General features: G+C 45.3%; 1 long non-coding RNA gene across 1 annotated transcript; it reads left to right on the plus strand.

Annotated features, from left to right (window-relative positions):
* The first annotated feature begins 331 nt into the window (after nucleotides 1-331).
* LOC144105309 (uncharacterized) lies at nucleotides 332-15,225 on the plus strand. The gene is made up of 5 exons (XR_013308752.1): nucleotides 332-482; nucleotides 8,964-9,124; nucleotides 9,223-9,308; nucleotides 13,787-13,876; nucleotides 15,019-15,225. It is a non-coding gene; the product is annotated as an uncharacterized LOC144105309 (long non-coding RNA).
* The last annotated feature ends 3,184 nt before the right edge of the window (nucleotides 15,226-18,409 follow it).

Here is an 18,409-nt window from a genome sequence, read left to right on the forward strand (position 1 = left end):
GAGTGTTTATTGGAATGTGCTAAGTGATAGGGAATAAAACAGGCGGACTTCGCATCTTAAGGCTGAATGGCACGTCTTCTTCAACGGATAGGGAACGTATGCAATCGCTCACTACTTATTATGCGGTGCATCTAGCATCTCTCTAGAGACAAACTTTACGCGCGTCAAAAAGAGAGAACTTAAGTTATGCCGTTAGTATGCTGACAAAAAAATTGAAATGCAGACTAAGACATGTACTATTAAATCGAAACTATACTCTAGCAAAAAGCAAATACGCGCTCATTAAGATAAGGAGCGCTCCGCTGTATAAAGAGATTTATTCTGTACAGGAGGTGCAACTCTAAGTGCCGACTTGTAAAGAAGCCGTCCTCAGCATGATCGCAGTCTATGTGGGGATCCATATAATTTCTGCCGCGGGGATAGCTGCTGCACCACCTTATGAAGAACATCCCTGGTATTATCGTTGGCACCATGCAGATTACGTGAGTGAGTTTTCTACTTGTCTGGTTTCATCTTCGAAACGTTCATTTAAGGGCTTGTATGATTCATCGCCGTACTTTCAACGAAGCTATTTCGATACGTATAAACCTACAATCGACAGCGTGATTGTTTCTATATATGTAAGGCTTTCTTTGTCATATATACCTAATCGAATGTAATAAAAATTAGAAAACACTATCAATGAGGATACATGGGCCTCTGTCGTCTGAGGTATAGGGGGGGGGGGAAATTGGTACATTCTGTTAGTAGTTATGAAAACTTTAACTTTAGCTTTGTGTCCGTGCAGTGCAAACATAACCAAAAAGTTATGACATGCGCCTTTTTTCTGCGGCAAGTTTTTTCTGAACGCAATTCTTCACATAATATAAGACTGTTACAGATAATTACAGGTATACCCGCGCGCTACTTCACTGTCGGGTTTAGTTTTCTGGAATTTATTGCCAAAAACGCACCCATTTAGTTTGTTAAGGTACTTAATTTCTGGGTGCGAGTGCAGGACGGACTTTAAACGCTCTCCATCGAACGGTTACAGCGTACCATTAATATTTTCATAACAATATTTCGCAACATTCCTCAGCTGCCTTACAACAAAAGTGACTTTCTGGAAAGCTGGGCTTGAACACTTTGGGCGTATTTGCAATATTAGATATGCTTCAACGTGACAAATGCTTGAATCTAGTTATGTAGCTTCTCCGAAATCGGTCAATTCTGTGGACCAACTGGGAACGTCAGATTGTAATGGAGAGTTCAGGTTGACAACTTCGGAGAGGCCGAAATTCATGTTGCCCAGCTTTGGATGCGCAATAATTAATTCGATGAACTAATGCACTGGTATGATGACGACCAGCCTTCGACATCTCGGACTCCTACAGTTGTCGGGGTCGTCGAACGTAGGACTTAAGGTGGGGAGTTGTCAGGGGTAGTCCGGTAGGTGGCTTCAGGCCCGGTCAGCGCTGGGGCCGAAGTGCACCTGCGGTGTTCCTGGTTGATGCGGAGCCAGGTGTTATCTCATTTATAAGGCATCGCTTAGGTGAGATAGTTCAGACTAAGGATCGCATGGTTAGTCGGTTGGTGCTGGTAACCTCAGCCTAAATGGCCTCAATATTACATACACTAGTTGTTTCAAGAAGCTGATCACTAAAATCTAGAAATAACGTTTTTTTTTCGTTAAAGAGAAGTGTTTTGGGGCACAGTAATGAAAGTGTGGACAGATTTGAAGAAACAGGCGAGTCATGATAACTAGCAAACTGAATAATTATTATCTAATAGTTACCTTTTTAACCACTACCCATAGGTACCTGATTGCAAGTAGTATTTGTAGCTGGACAATAGTTATAGGCCTGTCAAAGTTTGCACTGCTCAAAAACACGCCTGGGAAATTTCTCTCGCTCTTCTAAAACTGCGCACCTGTGGGGGCACAAAACGACCTCTATCAAATCGTGACATACCATGGAGACGCGGTACGTTCAATCGCTGCCCCGACCGTGCAGATACAGCGAAGTGTCGCGGAGCGCAGCGCAGCGTGGGGGAGGGGGGGGGGGGACGCTGATTCTCACGTGGTATGTGACCACGGTGTGTCGCAATTTGACGAATGTGGCTTTCCGCTTCCCTTACGCGCAAGGTTTTTGAGCGGCACGAGAAATGGCCCAAATATATTTCGTCACACACGCTAGGGTAATCGCCTTCCGAAATTTGAAAGTTCGATAAAAGTATTACTAACGGCTGGCTACAAATCTCTAATTCATCGGAACCTCTTCAAGGCGCATGCGCGTGATCACGCGGCTCAGCCACTTCCCTCCATTAAACCTTGTGACATTGTCCTACGTAGACGCACCATCCGTGCTACCGGACGTGCCCCGTAGCTCTTACCCAATACCGCGCCCTTACCGTGTCGCCGTGGGTCCTTGCCGTGTTCTTAAGGGCGAGTACCGAATCATCCCGGAGCATATTTCTTCAAGAAACAAACGTCTTCGGCAGCTATACTGGCGCCCCCTACCGCTTCCTCTCCCCCCCCCTTTCTACAGGAAATATGCTACTGCGGCGCAGTTGAACGTAGTCTGCAGGATGATGACATAGTGAGGCGCGATGTCTTGTGCTGTGGGCTGAAAAATGCTGTGTACTGCTCACCGTTGTTTTCGGTTGTTATTGGCCGCTTGCTCCGGATATACATATATATATAAACAACCATGCCGCCGGTGGGCATATATATATATATATATATATATATGCCCACCGGCGGCATGGTTGTTTTTTCTGCTCCTTTATAAGTAGTTTTCTTTAAATCAAAGCTTTAGTGAAGTATTTTTCTCCCACTAATCCGCACTATAAATATAAAAAAAACATTCCCGAATGCACCTTGGTTTCGGTGACTGTTGGCTTCCTTCATGTATATATATATATGACCGAAGCCGAAGCCAACAGTCACCGAAACAAAGGTGGACATAGGAATGCTTCTTGATTAATTCTAATTCGTAGTGCTGGTCAATGGGAGAATAATACTTCGATTATTCTGTCGCTTAATGAAAATATCGTACAAAGCAACAGAAAAAACTACCATGATCAGGTATATATATATATATATATATATATATATATATATATATATATATATATATATATATATATATATATATATATATATATATATATATATATATATATATATACCGAGTGCCCTTTCCACACTGACTGCTTCAAATACTCATTTTTTCCGTTTGCCACTCGTGAATAGAACAGTCTAAACCCTTCAATAACTAGCAGCTCATCGTTAGGAAAGTTCAGCGCTGCTATCGAGATCTTGGTACTTCATTAGCAAACACTTTTGTGTGTGTGTTTTCTGTGTTGCTAATACTGCTTCCTATTCTGTGTGCCTTTATAATGTTAACTATGTTCAGGTATACACAGACTACCAGTATTGTTTTCGGAAATATTGCTATGTAACTTCTGTCATGACGCCTATAGTGACAGTAATTTGGCTTGTTTCGATATTGTCACGTAGCGGTGACGGCAGTCGAAGCAGCGATGAAGACGGACGAAAGGGTCTGCTAAAAGAACTGTTTATTGGGCTGACTTGCACCCAAAATCGACTGAATCACTCGGCGGCGGCGAAGCGACAAGCGTGCTCGGCGGTCGTCGAACAGAATGCCCGCCGCTGTCGGCCGTGCTCAATTTAAAGCTGATAGCGAACATTCGAGATAAAGGGCGCAAAGTTACTAGAACATTCCGGAACAACGTAGAATCAGCTTTGCCTGGCTGCGATCAATCGAGATAAATCTAGTCGCGCCTTGCGTCGCAAACAAAGCGATAAGGTGGTGTCGCGGCAGATTTGAAAAATGAATAAACACTGCAAATATTCGCGGCATTACTCCCCTCTCAAAGAAGCATCGACCCGATGTATTAAAAGAAATAATGCGACTAGTAAGGGAAAAAAACGGATCTTGCGAAAATAGAGCATGGAAATGCAGCGGCCTTTAGCGCGCATAATACGGCTTCAGACGGACTACATGGACAACTTCTGGTCGTACGCGGCGTCGCTGGGATGCAGTAATTGCGTCAGGGATGAGTTCATAATCCAGTTCGCCCAGCCGACGAAGAACCTCGTACGGGCCGAAATAGCGGCGCAAAAGCTTTTCACTCAATCCACGGCTTCGAATGGGCGTCCACACCCAGACTTGGTCTCCTGGCTTGTATTCCGCGTTGCGTCTTCGTAGGTTGTAGCGTCTGGCGTCGGACCGCTGCTGATCTTTGATCCGTAATCGGGCAAGCCTTCGAGCTTCTTCTGCGCGTTGAAGGTAGGCGGCAACGTCGACGTTCTCTTCTTCTGTAACGTTGGGCAGCATGGCGTCTAGCGTGGTCGTGGCATCCCTGCCATGGATGAGCCTAAAAGGCGTCATCTGGGTGGTCTCCTGCACTGCGGTGTTGTAGGCGAAGACGACGTAAGGCAGGATGACATCCCAGGTTTTATGTTCGGCATCGACATACATAGCGAGCATATCGGCGATGGTTTTGTTCAGGCGCTCGGTCAGTCCGTTGGTCTGCGGATGGTATGCAGTTGTCCTCCGGTGGCTGGTTTGGCTGTAGCGCAGGATGGCTTGCGTGAGTTCCGCCGTAAATGCTGTTCCTCTGTCCGTGATGAGCACATCGGGGGCGCCGTGTCGAAGAAGAATGCACTCCACGAAAAATTTGGCCACTTCTGCTGCTGCTGTTCCGTTCGGTAGGGTTTTCGCCTCGGCGCAGCGGGTCAGGTAGTCGGTCGCTATGATGATCCACTTATTTCCAGATGTTGACGTTGGAAAAGGGCCAAGCAAGTCCATGCCAATCTGCTGAAAGGGTCTTGAGGGAGGTTCAATGGGGTTCAGAAATCCTGCTGGTCGCGTGGGAGGAGTCTTTCGTCGCTGATAATCTCGGCATGTTTTCACATAGTGTGCGACATCGGCAGACAGTCGGGGCCAGTAATACTTGTCTTGAATGCGGCGGAGGGTGCGAGTAAACCCGAGATGTCCAGCTGTCGGCTCGTCGTGTGAAGCCTGTAGAACTTCTTCGCGAAGACAAGTAGGTACAACAAGGAGGTAGGCTGTTTTGTTCGCTGTAAAGTTCTTCACAAGGACCTCATTCTGCACACAGAAAGAAGACAGTCCTCGCTTGGATGAAGCGGGGGGTGAAGAAACCTTGCCTTCCAGGTACTCGATGAGGCCTTTTAGGTTGGGGCCCGAGCGTTGCTGCTGAGCAAAAGAGCTTGCGCTGATGGGTCCCAGTAAGGCGTCCTCATCGTCGTCCAGCGGCGGTGCATCTACAGGGGCTCGTGAGAGGCAATCGGCGTCAGTGTGCTTGCGTCCGGACTTGTAAACGACGGTGACGTCAAACTCCTGGAGACGCAGACTCCATCGAGCGAGTCGGCCAGAGGGATCCTTCAAATTGGCAAGCCAGCAGAGCGCGTGGTGGTCGCTGACCACCTTGAACGGCCGTCCGTAGAGGTAGGGGCGGAATTTCGACGTAGGTACTCGTCGATTTCCTGCGGACGTTGCACGAAGCGTGGTCGTGGGGCGTTAACGGCAAATCCTCGAAAACCGGTACGTCGGTACGGGCAGTGACGAAGAATATGGCCGGCCTCACCGCAATGGAAGCACAACGGCCGGTTGTCGGAAGTCCTCCAGGCGTCGCATTTCCTGGGGCTTGAGCGTCGGTCATAGGCTGGGCGGGCGGGGGCTGGGAGGCGGCGTTGTGGTACAAGTGGCTCATCTCGGGGAGGACGTGGGGGTTGTCGTTGGGGCTGGGCAGTCCTTACTGCAGCGGCGTAGGTCATGGCCTGGGGCTCTGTGGCCGTCGGGGTGCCAAGTGCCTGTTGCACTTCTTCCCGTACCACGTCCATCAGAGTCGCTGCTTGTGGCTGTGGGAAGGATGGCAGTATTCGGCGTAGCTCCTCTCGGACGACTTCCCGGATAACTTCCCGCAAGCTGTCGCTGTTGGTGGCCGGCGTGTCCGAACGGATTGCACAGGCAGAGGAAGGACGATTGTACTGCCGAGCTCGGACGTCGAGGGCCTTCTCAATCGTGCAGGCTTCTTGCATGAATGCCTCGACTGTTTTTGGCGGCTGGCGGACGAGGCTTGCAAAGAGTTGTTCTTTTACGCCGCGAATTAAAAACTGAACTTTCTTTTCCTCGGTCATCCCAGGGTCGGCGCGGCGAAATAGGCTCTTCATCTCCTCGACGTAGCTGCGGACGGGCTCATTCGGAAGCTGGATCCTGGACTCGAGGAGTCGTTCGGCTCTTTCTCTCCTCACGACACTGGTAAATACCTTCAATAGTTCTCTCTTGAATAGCTCCCATGTCGTAAGGGACGACTCGTAGTTTTCGTACCACGTGCGTGCGGAGCCATCCAATGAGAAAAAAACGTGTCCAATCTTTGCCGCATCATCCCACTTGTTGAATGACGCCACGCGCTCAAACTGATCCAACCATTCTTCAGGGTCTTCGCCTAGGAATCTATTGAAAGTTGGCGGCACCCGCGGCTGCTGCAGTATGATCGGTGTCGACATCTTCGGCGAGGTTGCGGTGCTCGTAGACGCGTCTTTTCGCTTTCTTGTGCGGTCCGGCAGTTTCCCGAACTCAGGCTCCTCTCCCTGGAGACGTCGGCTGGCTCGCTGAGCTACTGGCTCGTACTCGGGTGCGAAGCGCTCAGGGCTGGCTTCACGACTTGAAGGGGGCGTCCGGAACAAGAAAGGCTACCCAGCACCTCCACCAGATGTCACGTAGTGGTGACGGCAGTCGAAGCAGCGATGAAGACGGACGAAAGGGTCTGCTAAAAGAACTGTTTATTGGGCTGACTTGCACCCAAAATGGACTGAATCACTCGGCGGCGGCGAAGCGACAAGCGTGCTCGGCGGTCGTCGAACAGAATGCCCGCCGCTGTCGGCCGTGCTCAATTTAAAGCTGATAGCGAACATTCGAGATAAAGGGCGCAAAGTTACTAGAACATTCCGGAACAACGTAGAATCAGCTTTGCCTGGCTGCGATCAATCGAGATAAATCTAGTCGCGTCTTGCGTCGCAAACAAAGCGATAAGGTGGTGTCGCGGCAGATTTGAAAAACGAATAAACACTGCAAATATTCGCGGCAATATGGTTATGATACAGTTCTTTGTATTGTTATTCTGCATGGTTGTATTTTTGGTTGTATTTCCATAGTTAATTCCAGTGCCTTTGCTTTACTCTTACTATTAGTTGTTTATTTTACGGTCTTCCCCAAAATGATGCATTTTTTGAACTGTTATTACTAACCCAATTTTGCCCTCCTGCAACAACCCCAAATGGGATTAGCAGAATGTATAAATAAATAAATAAATAAATAAATAAATAAATAAATAAATAAATAAATAAATAAATAAATAAATAAATAAATAAATAAATAAATGCATTTCACACAAGGCGTTTAGCGCAGGTAGCCCATAATTTTTATAAATAGCCTTTCAGAGGTATGAAGGCGGCTTCTGCGGCGCAATAATACAATAATACCTGCTTTAGCGGATATAAAAAAATTGAATAAATTTAATGAGTTACCCCTTGACTAATTTCTGATAATTAACCTTCACAATTAGAGATTTGCAGTCGGTAACTGGTATTAGCTATAAATTTGTTTTAGAATGTTGAAAACAGGGTAACCCTTGGCATTGTGCCCCAAAAAGTTTTGCTAGTATCATGACAAAATACATGCGCTTTCGCAGAGCATGCAGACAAAACACATCTCCAGTGCACGGAACCAGTCGAAATAGCCAAGTTTCGTAGAACCACAGCGCCGAGGGTAATCCCGTTTTCTAAATCATAAAACTGGCACGAATTAGTGACGGCTAGCTGCAAATCTCTCACTGCAACCATTAGCGTGACAGTTATATTTATAAACTCAATTATCATAAATTATTAACGCGGCTCAGAAGTTAACATCATTCACCGGTGCTCTGATATCTACCAACGCACGTATTATTGTGCCACAGAAGCCGTCTTGATATGTGAAAAATTCTGTCTTCAAAAATCCTACCTAACCTTCGCGGAAACACCTGCTATATATACAGGTATACAACGAGCGTATCTTTTCCCTCGCCATGTCTGCGTAATATAATATATGCAAGGTGCTTCACATAATAATTAGCGCTTTTTATTTTTAAAATTAGGCTTTCTTTTTAATAGGAGCGGTTTTGTGGCACAGCATTGTCAGCAGTGTAGTACACCAAAAGACAGCTAAGACTTTGCTAACTTGCAGGAGGGTTCACTAATATTGAATAGTGATCTACTCTTTGTTCACTGTTAGTTATCTGTCGGGCTGCTTAATCATTGAAAGGCGTGTAGGCCCATCTAAAGTAATGTCCATATCAGTTTCTAGAATTTCGAAAACGCGGCTACCCTCGGCGATGAGGCCCAACAATCCATGGCTTTTTCGGCGAGTTACATGAAATGGAGTGTTCGATTTGCCTATAAGTATCTCGAAAGCATGTATATTTTGGCGCGATGATGACACAATTTATTGGGCCACAGCACAGAGGGGAACCGGGTTTTAGAAATCCTATAAAGTTGATATAGATATTGCTTTCGGTAGGATGCACGCCTCTCAATAATTAAAGTGTCTAAAAGCAATAGTTAAAAGTTAAAAGCCTCCTAAAGTTGGAAATGCATAAATACAGTTAAAATCCTGCTAGTTAGCACGTGCTAGCTGTATTCTGATGAACTACATCACTGACAATGCTCTTGTTTGGTTTTTTACTGTGCCTTTGATTTTTTTTTTGTAAAAGCATCCTTGGAGATGTTCTTTTTTGTTTTTTGGGTCTGAATGCATGCCTGAATGTCTTCCACTCCTGTACATCAACCCACTCCTATAGCAGTTCAAGCTAGGGACCGGCAGTATCCTATGATAAAAAAAATTAGACCGCAGTAGTAATAACAGCAGTAAAATGTATAATTTATTTATTTTTTCCAGTTGACTGAAGTTAACGAGATGCTCTACGTGAGGTGGCAGACAGACGCCAGGTATTTTTTGCCTTCCACCCAATGTCAGGCGATGAGAAAAATAGCTCGAATTACTTGGAACGAGTTCAAATATATTGTGCACTACATGGCTCCAGCGACTCCGAATAAGACGTAAGCCCCCAATATTATTTAGATTTTTTCGCATTCCTTTCACAATAAACATCTTGCAGCCGAATATTCGTATCCGATTCTTTTTCATGCTTCCCGAGGAGTGAAACCTTTGTAACTACGCTGAAGACTTTAAAAACTATGTCGCACCCTACAGCAAACGCCGTGATTTATCAGACAACAGAAGGTAAGTTTCCTTTTTACTTACAAAAGGAACCTCTAGATACCATCCCGTAAAGCACCTCCGAGCTGGTGATAATTTTACACAACTCAGAGTACCCGACAGGTATATACAATGCTATCGAAACAACACGCTGGGAATACGTGTGGATAGACGCGGAAAATTATGGCTCATGATTGCCCGCAGCTGCCCTCGACGCAACTAAGCACCTTTTCTTGGCACGTAACACATTTTTCTCTGGCCCGACAAAGGGGCCTCGCGGACTGGCATTTGCGCCCCATTGTTTGAAGTGTTCCGCGGTGTGGTGTTAGTACAATGGTGTGACCTATGAGACCGTGAGGCAAGTACTAACGCACATCGTAAATTACACGTCGCAAATCAAAATTCCATTAGCAATAAACCCATATGAGCAATTTTGGAGCAATGTATTAAAAGATATGGTGCTGATCTGTGAGCTTTTCTTCAATTCTGTTTATTACATAGGTCATGGCTTCCCTTAGCGCTTATGGTCGCAGTGACGTTCGGGCCTCCTGCGTACGTCCAAATGGTTATTATTTCGCTGCATATTCCCGGACTGAAAACAACAGCACAGCGATAAAAGGCGGAGCTCGTGGGCAGGACAGGTTGTGTCTGTGTAGTGCCAGACTTTTCTTAGATGTTCCATCCTAAGGTCTGTTGACTTCCTTTTCTATAATAATATACCAATTAGCTGATATTTCCTCTCAACCTTATTGCACGATGTTTTAATGAAGTTTTATTGCAGTTTAGTGCGCAAAAGAAAGACGATAATACTTGAGACGCGTAGTGGAAAAGCTCAGGCGTGTCGGCTTGTGGTGATCAGCATAAACTTGCTTTAGAGTCCAGCTGACTGCTGAGTACTGGTCTTTATGCCGCCTGCAATCAACAGCTGTTGACCCGTATGTGACTCGTGTGGCCCTTGTTAAGTAGAGCTAATGCGATATAACATTACTAGGATCCGCTTCTACGCCGCTTCTACGCCGAACCAGACCACGGAACGCCTTTCAGCTGTTGCTTTTCTGCTTGATACCCTCCTAGTAGAGCAAACCAGCGCTCTGGTGTCTCTAGATCAAGGCACACTTCGATCCACTCATAATCAGGATATACCCATCGCCTTCACACTACCTTTCATCGCGGCTGAAGAGGTAAGCGACATCCCGACCTGGTTCTTGTTCTACCCCCGGCAGATGACCAGCTGAAGTCGGCATTTATCGCGCACACCGATGCGCGGTAGCGAACGCGAATACAACGGTTTCTATCAGCAGAGCATGGTGACAGTCTGCCCAGCCAACGTTGACATCCCATGAAACAGCATCTCGGCCCAAGGGCCCTCATATTCGATGACCCTTTTTTCCATGACCTGCTCCTCCAGCGGCTTTTAGCGAAGGACCAGAATATCCTGGTGCTGCCTCCACTATGAGCCTCTGGAATTTCGCCGACTAAGCCGAAAAGGTCATGGAAGTGGGAAACTCCTCTCCATACACATCCACCCTCAGCTCTTCCACTACAACTTCATCTGAAAGCCAGGCACCCGTATCTTCTTATTCGGACCAGACTGCTGAGTCAGCATCTATCGATCAGTTCTCCCATCGCCTCGATCAGCTGGTCACAGCTACAACCCCTTGCTGTTGCTCCAACGCATGTGGATTTTCCAGGAAACCTCTAGACTCCACGAGAAGCTCCTTAGCTTGCGTACATATGCTAATATACCGCATAAATTCGGCACGTCAGTGGCGCCGACAAATTTCTTGCCGAGATTGTCAGTCTTTTATACGCCGTAACTACGTTTTACCCGAATTCCCATCTTGACCTTGTTGCCACCTAGTTTACCGAATCCGAGAGGACACGTTTGCGGAAATACACGACGCCACAAAACTCGTGGAAATCAATATACAAGGCACCAGTGTCATGTGCGACTTGTTTAAGGGTTCTTCCAGAACATGTATGCCAAATTTGTACTGCAAGCATATCTTCGACACCTAGCAAAGCTTGGCCCACCCTGGAATCCGCGCAACGCAAAAACTAGGTGGCAGCGCATTAGCGCTAAAGTTCGTGACTGGGGACACTCATGGGCTTCTTGCCAACTAGCGAAAGTCCACTGCCACCGCATACGTCCAGCCACTTTTTTATTCCACCGTAGGCCTGTTTTGCAAGGGTCCTTATCACTCTGGTCGGACCGCTTTCACCTAGCCAAAGTCGCTTGAACTTAATCTTCGCACGTAGGAACACCCGTTCGCCTGAAGCGACACTGCTGTCCGATAATTCTGCTTTCACCGTCTAGTCTGCTTTCCTTTCTACATGGTTGGCCCGCTTTTGATTTCCACCTACAATCGTCACGAACCATGGCAGAAAGTTCGAGTCACCTGTCTTCGCTTACTTCCTTCCCTTTGCTGTGCTGACTGGCCTGAGCATCACTCTGTGCCTCTGTCGACAAATTTTCTTAGGAACGGTACCGCCGTCATCTCAAGGCCGCACTTATCGCCCATGCCACACCAATGGAGTGGTTTCAGCGCCTGCCACTAGCCCTATTAGGCATATGCTGGGCCTTCAAACAAGCCTTCTCCTTATCAACGCCTCAGTTTCTTTATGGCTCCTCACTTCGCCTTCGTAGTGACTTCTCTGAAGTTTCACAATCACCTCCCAATCCAAGGGAGTTTATGCTGCTCTTCCGGGATGCGTTTTGATATCAACTTGTGCCATGCCTCTCAGGGACAACTCGATGAGTTTATATGTCCCCTCATGTCTGGACAGCTACCTATACTTTTGTACGTTAAACCACTCTCCGTAGTCATCTTCAGCTGCATTACATAGCTTGGGTGCTTTTTCCTCCTTCAACTCTATGCGGCTTCATATACCATCGGCATAACCGGCACCGCCGTCTCCGTAGCCCTGGAGTGGCTGATCATAGCGCACCTTGTCAACAACTCAGTCGCTCTTTACCTTCCTGTTAACCTGCCCTCAGCGACAACGGCAACCAGACGATTTCAGTAGCGCCAGCACACCTCACTGACGCCAGCATTATTACTCGTCACCCAGCCCCTGCCTAAGGGGAGAGAGACGTGTAGTAGCGCCACCCCTTCACTGCGGACCGCAAGAGGAAGAAGATGCACGAAACGCGTGGCACAAAAGCTCGTGCTCGAAGTCGGCTCCTGGAGTTTAAAACAGCCATGGAGTCGAGCACAAAGCAAAGTAACGTTCCTGCCTTCGTTTGCGCTGAACGATATTTTAAATGAGCAATTATGATATGCTTGTGTGGTTTGTTTATGGCGAGATTCATTTTAATGACCAACTTTAAGCTATCAGTAATTTAAAGTCATTGTCAGGCGGATTCTGCCAAGCGAAGGCAAGCCAAATCTAGAGCAAGGCCAACCCAAGGTAGTAAGAACAGATGACCGCAGAAAAATGACAAATACAAATTAGCGGCATAAGAGAACAAAAAAGAAAGGAAAACAAGAAAGACATTAACACAGACACCCAAATACATTTTGTTGGCAGTGTTGCATGAGAATCTGTTAATGATTCAACAGGAATTATCGCTCCGCTGTTTTCGTGACGTCGCTTTTCTACACCCAATGGCGAATTTTACAATTGATTCGTTTTTTTTTCCAGATGACATGTTTTATTATATGGAATAAAAGAGAAAATAGTGATATAAAGGCATACACTATCGTAGAAAATAAACCACCAAGAACAGAAAGAAACTGGCTAAACAAGGCAATGGTTCCGTTAAAGTATGACGACTCTCGAGAAATGTTCCATTAGACCGTAGCCTTTTTTGTGGCATATTTTTCTCAGTTGTCTGTGGCTTATTTCGCCCACTTTAATGTAATGAATAATATTCAGAAATTCTTCCCTTAGCTGCTACTGTCCGAGTGTAGCTAAAGGATAAGATTTTCAATAGATAAATTTGGTCTTTTAGCAGAATGTTAAGGCCGGGGGCTTTAATATGCCTAACAAAGGCTTCATATTGTCTTATCTAAAAGGATTCACCCTCTGCCATGCTTAGAACCACTCTGGCACTAATACGCTTCCCAAGATATTTTTCTTTGCTGTCAATATGTCGCTACTGGTGTTGGAACGCTTCAATCCAACCTCAATAAGAAAATGGTTGTCGCCGCAGTTTTCGCTCTTGAAGCAGTCAGATAAGGCCGGAAGTCCAATAATCCTCGCACCGTTTCCGCATTTAGTTTATCTGCCTGTAATGCCTCGTGTGCCACGCTTACTAACGCCCTGGAATTATTCTCAATCAAGTTCTCGGGGTAAGAACTTTCCAGTCCAGCACATTTCCTTGCAAAATTCATCAGTGGGCAATGGATTTTCGTCACAAACTTGATTACTCAAGGATTACGATTTTAAATTCTTTAGAACCTATAAAATTAATGACCTTGGAAAAAAAGAAGCAGTCAGAATTTGTGAGCTGTGTAAGATATTCAGGAAACTTCTTGTTTACGCAACTCCCAATGCAGATGGCGCATTCAGGTTATACAAGGTATTGTTTGCGGATTGTCGGAGGCATTGCTTCATCCTTGTGTTTGTCGAGAGGATTGGCATAAGGGGTGAGTCTAATTCATGAAACTGCCTTAAGCACAGAGAATTCTTTGCGCATGTTGGTCTACAATGTTTTTAATTTTTGTAGCTAAGCCTTCTTCGCAGCTGACATCCACACAATATTACTCTGACTGGGGGTGCTACGCCTCTCCAACATTCTGTATCGCTTTCCTACTTCATCGAACACCTAAAGGATCAAATGCGCTTGCACAACGGCGATACCACCAGCATGCATGTTCAACCGGCGTTGAATTTTCACTACCTGTCCTAATGCTGTGTCACAAACCCTTGTAAACTAAGATTTGTCGGCTTTGGCAGGTGCAGCAAGCGTACGAAGCCAGCCTTGTCCGAAGAGCCGTATAGGAAGCACGAAAACGACCAATGCAATGAGCCCAGAGCATGGAAACTTTCGCGTAATGCCGTCACTTGGAAGCTTTATTTTGTTCCCTCGAGCAGCTTGCGGTTGTAGCATTTTGTTGCGCCATCTATTATTCACAGCGATGCCTTGGCTGCTTGCATTTTAGTTTGATGGGGCAAAAGTATCTCATGCAAGAGCTCCACGCTTAGCCGCGATCACCGAGCATGCAGTTTTTCCGTAGCGTTTATTTGCCTTTCAGAAAAAAAAATCAGGTTTTGGCATGTTAGCAGTTCAACATTAGTCGAAGAAACTTCGCAGAAGCACTAAAAGACGAGTACAGCGCTTGTCCTGTTGTTTTTCTCCTTTTCGTACATTCCTTCGCCTGAGCTGTGTTTTGTGTGGGTATGTTAGTTGTTTTGTTGTGCGGATGTTCAACAGCTCTTGCATTTTGCACGTGTGTGCTAGGCGCAGATTCTCAGTGACGCTTAATGAAATTTTTCAGCAAACAGCTATGGCGAAATAGGGAAGATATTCACTAAAGGCCAACGAAGCACAGCGAGAAACGAGACAAATCACTTGCGGAGTGTCCGAGCTTTCTGGTCACACGAGGTGAAAAAATTGTCGTTGGATCTATGCAATTCGGAACACAGCGAGTGGTAATGTCTCACTAAGTCAGGGTGTAAGCAAACTGCGATAAAATGTCATTGTTCTTTTCTTTAAAGAAACCCCATGCATTGAGTGGTCATACTTCAGGTCTGCAACAACTAAACTAATGTACTCTTTTTTTAACAGCATGCCGACTTCTTCAAGCAAGCAGCACAGTAGACCAACTTGTTCCCAGGCGGTGCCAGGACATCTATGAAGAACACTGCCCTGAAGCAACCGTTGAAATTTACAACCACAGGTGCCGGCAGCTGCTTGGACAAATTGTGGTGCCACGGGGCTGAATAAGTTTGCACTGTAAACGGTTCCTTGCGCTACAAAATGTACCGATAATAAAAGGGGCGGAGAAACTGAGGAATTACCATTTATTTTATTAGAAAATTCGGGTGCAGCTTGAAGTTGTTTCCAGACGCCTGCACTGTTCTCTTTATTGTTAGCTGCATTTCAGAGTGCAGGCCTAATTAGCAAAACTAAGAAAAAAAACTTCAACACACTGAACTCTCTGAGCTATTTCTCTTTCTTTTCGACGAAATATTTGTCCTTTCTACTACAAAATGCGTTGTGGAAACAATTAGTTCCTCTCGAGACTAAAAGCAGAGAGGTTAACCCATAGTCTCCAGAAATTAGTTCTTAGGGCGCAGGAGTCCGTCCGAAGCGAGTAACGAATGGTCGCAACTGTTGATCCAAATAGAACGACAGCTGAAAACAGAAAAGAAAACTTTAGACTGAGTTTCCAAAAGACCTGCTATTTCACCTCTTGGGAATAGGCCAGCTTATTCGAAATACCACTTGTACCTTTATTTGGTACATGAAACTTTTTTTATACCCTATCAGACCACCCCTATAAATGGTTGAGCTTTCCGAACACGGGGTCATATATGACGCGTGTAAGCGGTAACAGGAGCCGAGACGCTATTTATCAACGCATTCCTATTGTTTGTGCAATGTGTAGCCGATTTACAAGCATAGGCGTCCTCAGCAGTTTTTGATAAGCCTTAAAACTGAGACCACAAGCTTATAACCCCTTCTTGGAGTGAAGATTATGATGAAACCCTCCGGTTCCCAGGCGAGCTGTCGGAGTCATCGTACCATTCAACCGATGCCCCCGGCACCGTATCTGCGTGGCTTACTTTCCGCATTCTTAGGGTCTACGATAAGCGCGAACACTAGACAATCCACGAAGAGACAAACACAACGACAGATGGTGAACTGTTCCGTAGATCGCGTCGATCACAGCCTGTTTGCTACTTCAGAGCATTGCTTCGCTCTCTCTCAGTAATAATAGATGCATTTGCAGCAAAGAAATTGAATTTCGTCATCTTTTCACTGCAGTGCACAAGTTCTCTTAATACACGCTTCGAAATTCATCGTATACATATCGCCCAATTCTCAACTACCGATCACTCCGAAGCCACAAAACCTTTATTAAAGCAGGAGTCTTGGCCGCTGAGCAGATAGCGACTGTGATCTTACTGATTGAAAATGAAATTGCATCTCTTTTTCTTCTTCCGTGGTTTCGCGCATTTCACAAAGGGCAGCAGTTTCTTTCATCACGAAACTATAGCCGCAAATGTCGGTAGCATACAGCGGAACAAAGGAGACAGCAGAACTGAAAATAAGTACAACAATACAATATGTACGGCGAGATGATTTTTAACTTCCATATCTACAGCGCTAAAGACGAGGCAGAAGGAACACACACAAGTCACACAACAGAACACTCTGTTGTGTGACGTGTGTGTTCTTTCTGTCTAGTCTTTAGCGCTGTAGACATGAAAAATGATTTAGTTGTCCCTCCGTTTATATCTATGCTATGGAGGGCTAAACATTTAGTCTTCAAACAGCGACAGCGGTACCTCTCTTAGCTGTTCGCCTTTCCGCTAAACATGCTTTCTCTCTGGAGACTAACAGTTATCGCTACTCTTGAAAGGATGAAAGATCGCTTAGGACGTAGTTTGCCTACAATTGCTTACGGCAACTTTTCTTATGTAGAATGCGGTTCTCGATAAACCTGTCATTTATTCAATTGAATTCAATTTCAATACATTTCGGATACTTAAATGGGACATAAGGAGAAAGCTATTATAAGTTTGACGGAAGCAGGAGTAGATTTACTTGTTTTTTTAAAACCAGGCATAGTTACATCTTTGTTGGATAGTTAAACTAGGAAATGAATATCCATTACACAGCGCAATTATTTGATCACGTATAGTTTTAGTATCATAGTTTGTTCCCTGTCTTAACCCCATCAATGAAATAGTGCGCAAGTATTATGCCACATCTCTGTTTGAATATGTGCTTGAAGGGGCTGCATAATCATGTTTAATTTACTGGAAAATCTGTGTGGTGTGTAAAAACTAAACAGTTGTGGAAATGATATTGTCATGACTCGGTAGAACCCCAGGGAGGGCTTAGAGATACAAACGGTTTACTGGTCAACCAGAAAGAGTCCTGCGTTTCAGATTCTTTCCCCTGCAGCCTCGCGCTCGTAGACCCAGTCGTCATCTTTGACGTCTTCTTCTATGCTGCAATATGTTGAGCCTCTCGTGTTATTGAGGATTGATGAGAAAATATCATTTTAAGGCTCTTTTTTTACCGAAGAAGGACGCTCAGATTATACCTTGTTGCGTGTTCCCCAGACTAGGTAGGTGGCAGTATGTCAGGTGAGAGTTGAAAAATGAGAAATACAATTGTCGCCTAAAACGTTACGGCAAAAAATCTTTTGTTCTGCATATCAAGCCAAGCGATCTAGATAACTTCACTTTGATATAATTTATGTGCTCAGAACAACGAAGGTCAGACCTGAAAAGAACCCTGTAAATCGACTTGAGTTTGCAGGCAATAATTTAAAATTATTAATGCTCAACCTTATGTTTTTTGTGAAAATACTATGCACCGAGTTTTCTTTAACGTTTATGTTAATCTCATTCACATTAAGCCAAATGTGAAGCTCGTTAAGCCAGATGTTAGCACGCTGCTCTATTGAGGAGCGGTCTGCACCTGTAAACAAGACGTATAGTGTCACCGGCGCACATAGCAATGGCAGCGGTTAAAGGAATAATAGCAATATCTTTGATGAATAAAAGAAATTATTAAAAAAAATCTCTGATGTATGATGTATGTGTGAGGGTAACAACAACAATGACAGGGGTTAAAGAAATATTAGCAATATCTTTGATGTATAAAAGAAAAAGCAAGGGACTCAATATTCATCCTTGTGCGAGTCGAAATTTTATATCCCCAAGCCTGACCTGAATTCGTGAAGCTGTGTGTATAGCAATGTGCCTGCAATAGTAGCTCTCCATTAAAAAAAGTGGCAGCCCACGGATACCTTCTGCGGCCAACATTTGAAGCAAGATTTGGCGTTCATTACAGTCAAACGCTTTTCGGCAACTTCAGAATCCCTAGTCCCTCATTTTGTTTCCACTTTTGTGCGACTGATACGGTTACGTTTGCCAGATATATAATTGTCGATATACCCTGGGGATCTATTTGGGCTTGCACTCTGAACAGGGCCTAA

Source organism: Amblyomma americanum, chromosome 9, assembly GCF_052857255.1.
Source record: "Amblyomma americanum isolate KBUSLIRL-KWMA chromosome 9, ASM5285725v1, whole genome shotgun sequence".
In the NCBI taxonomy this organism is placed as follows: domain Eukaryota; kingdom Metazoa; phylum Arthropoda; class Arachnida; order Ixodida; family Ixodidae; genus Amblyomma; species Amblyomma americanum.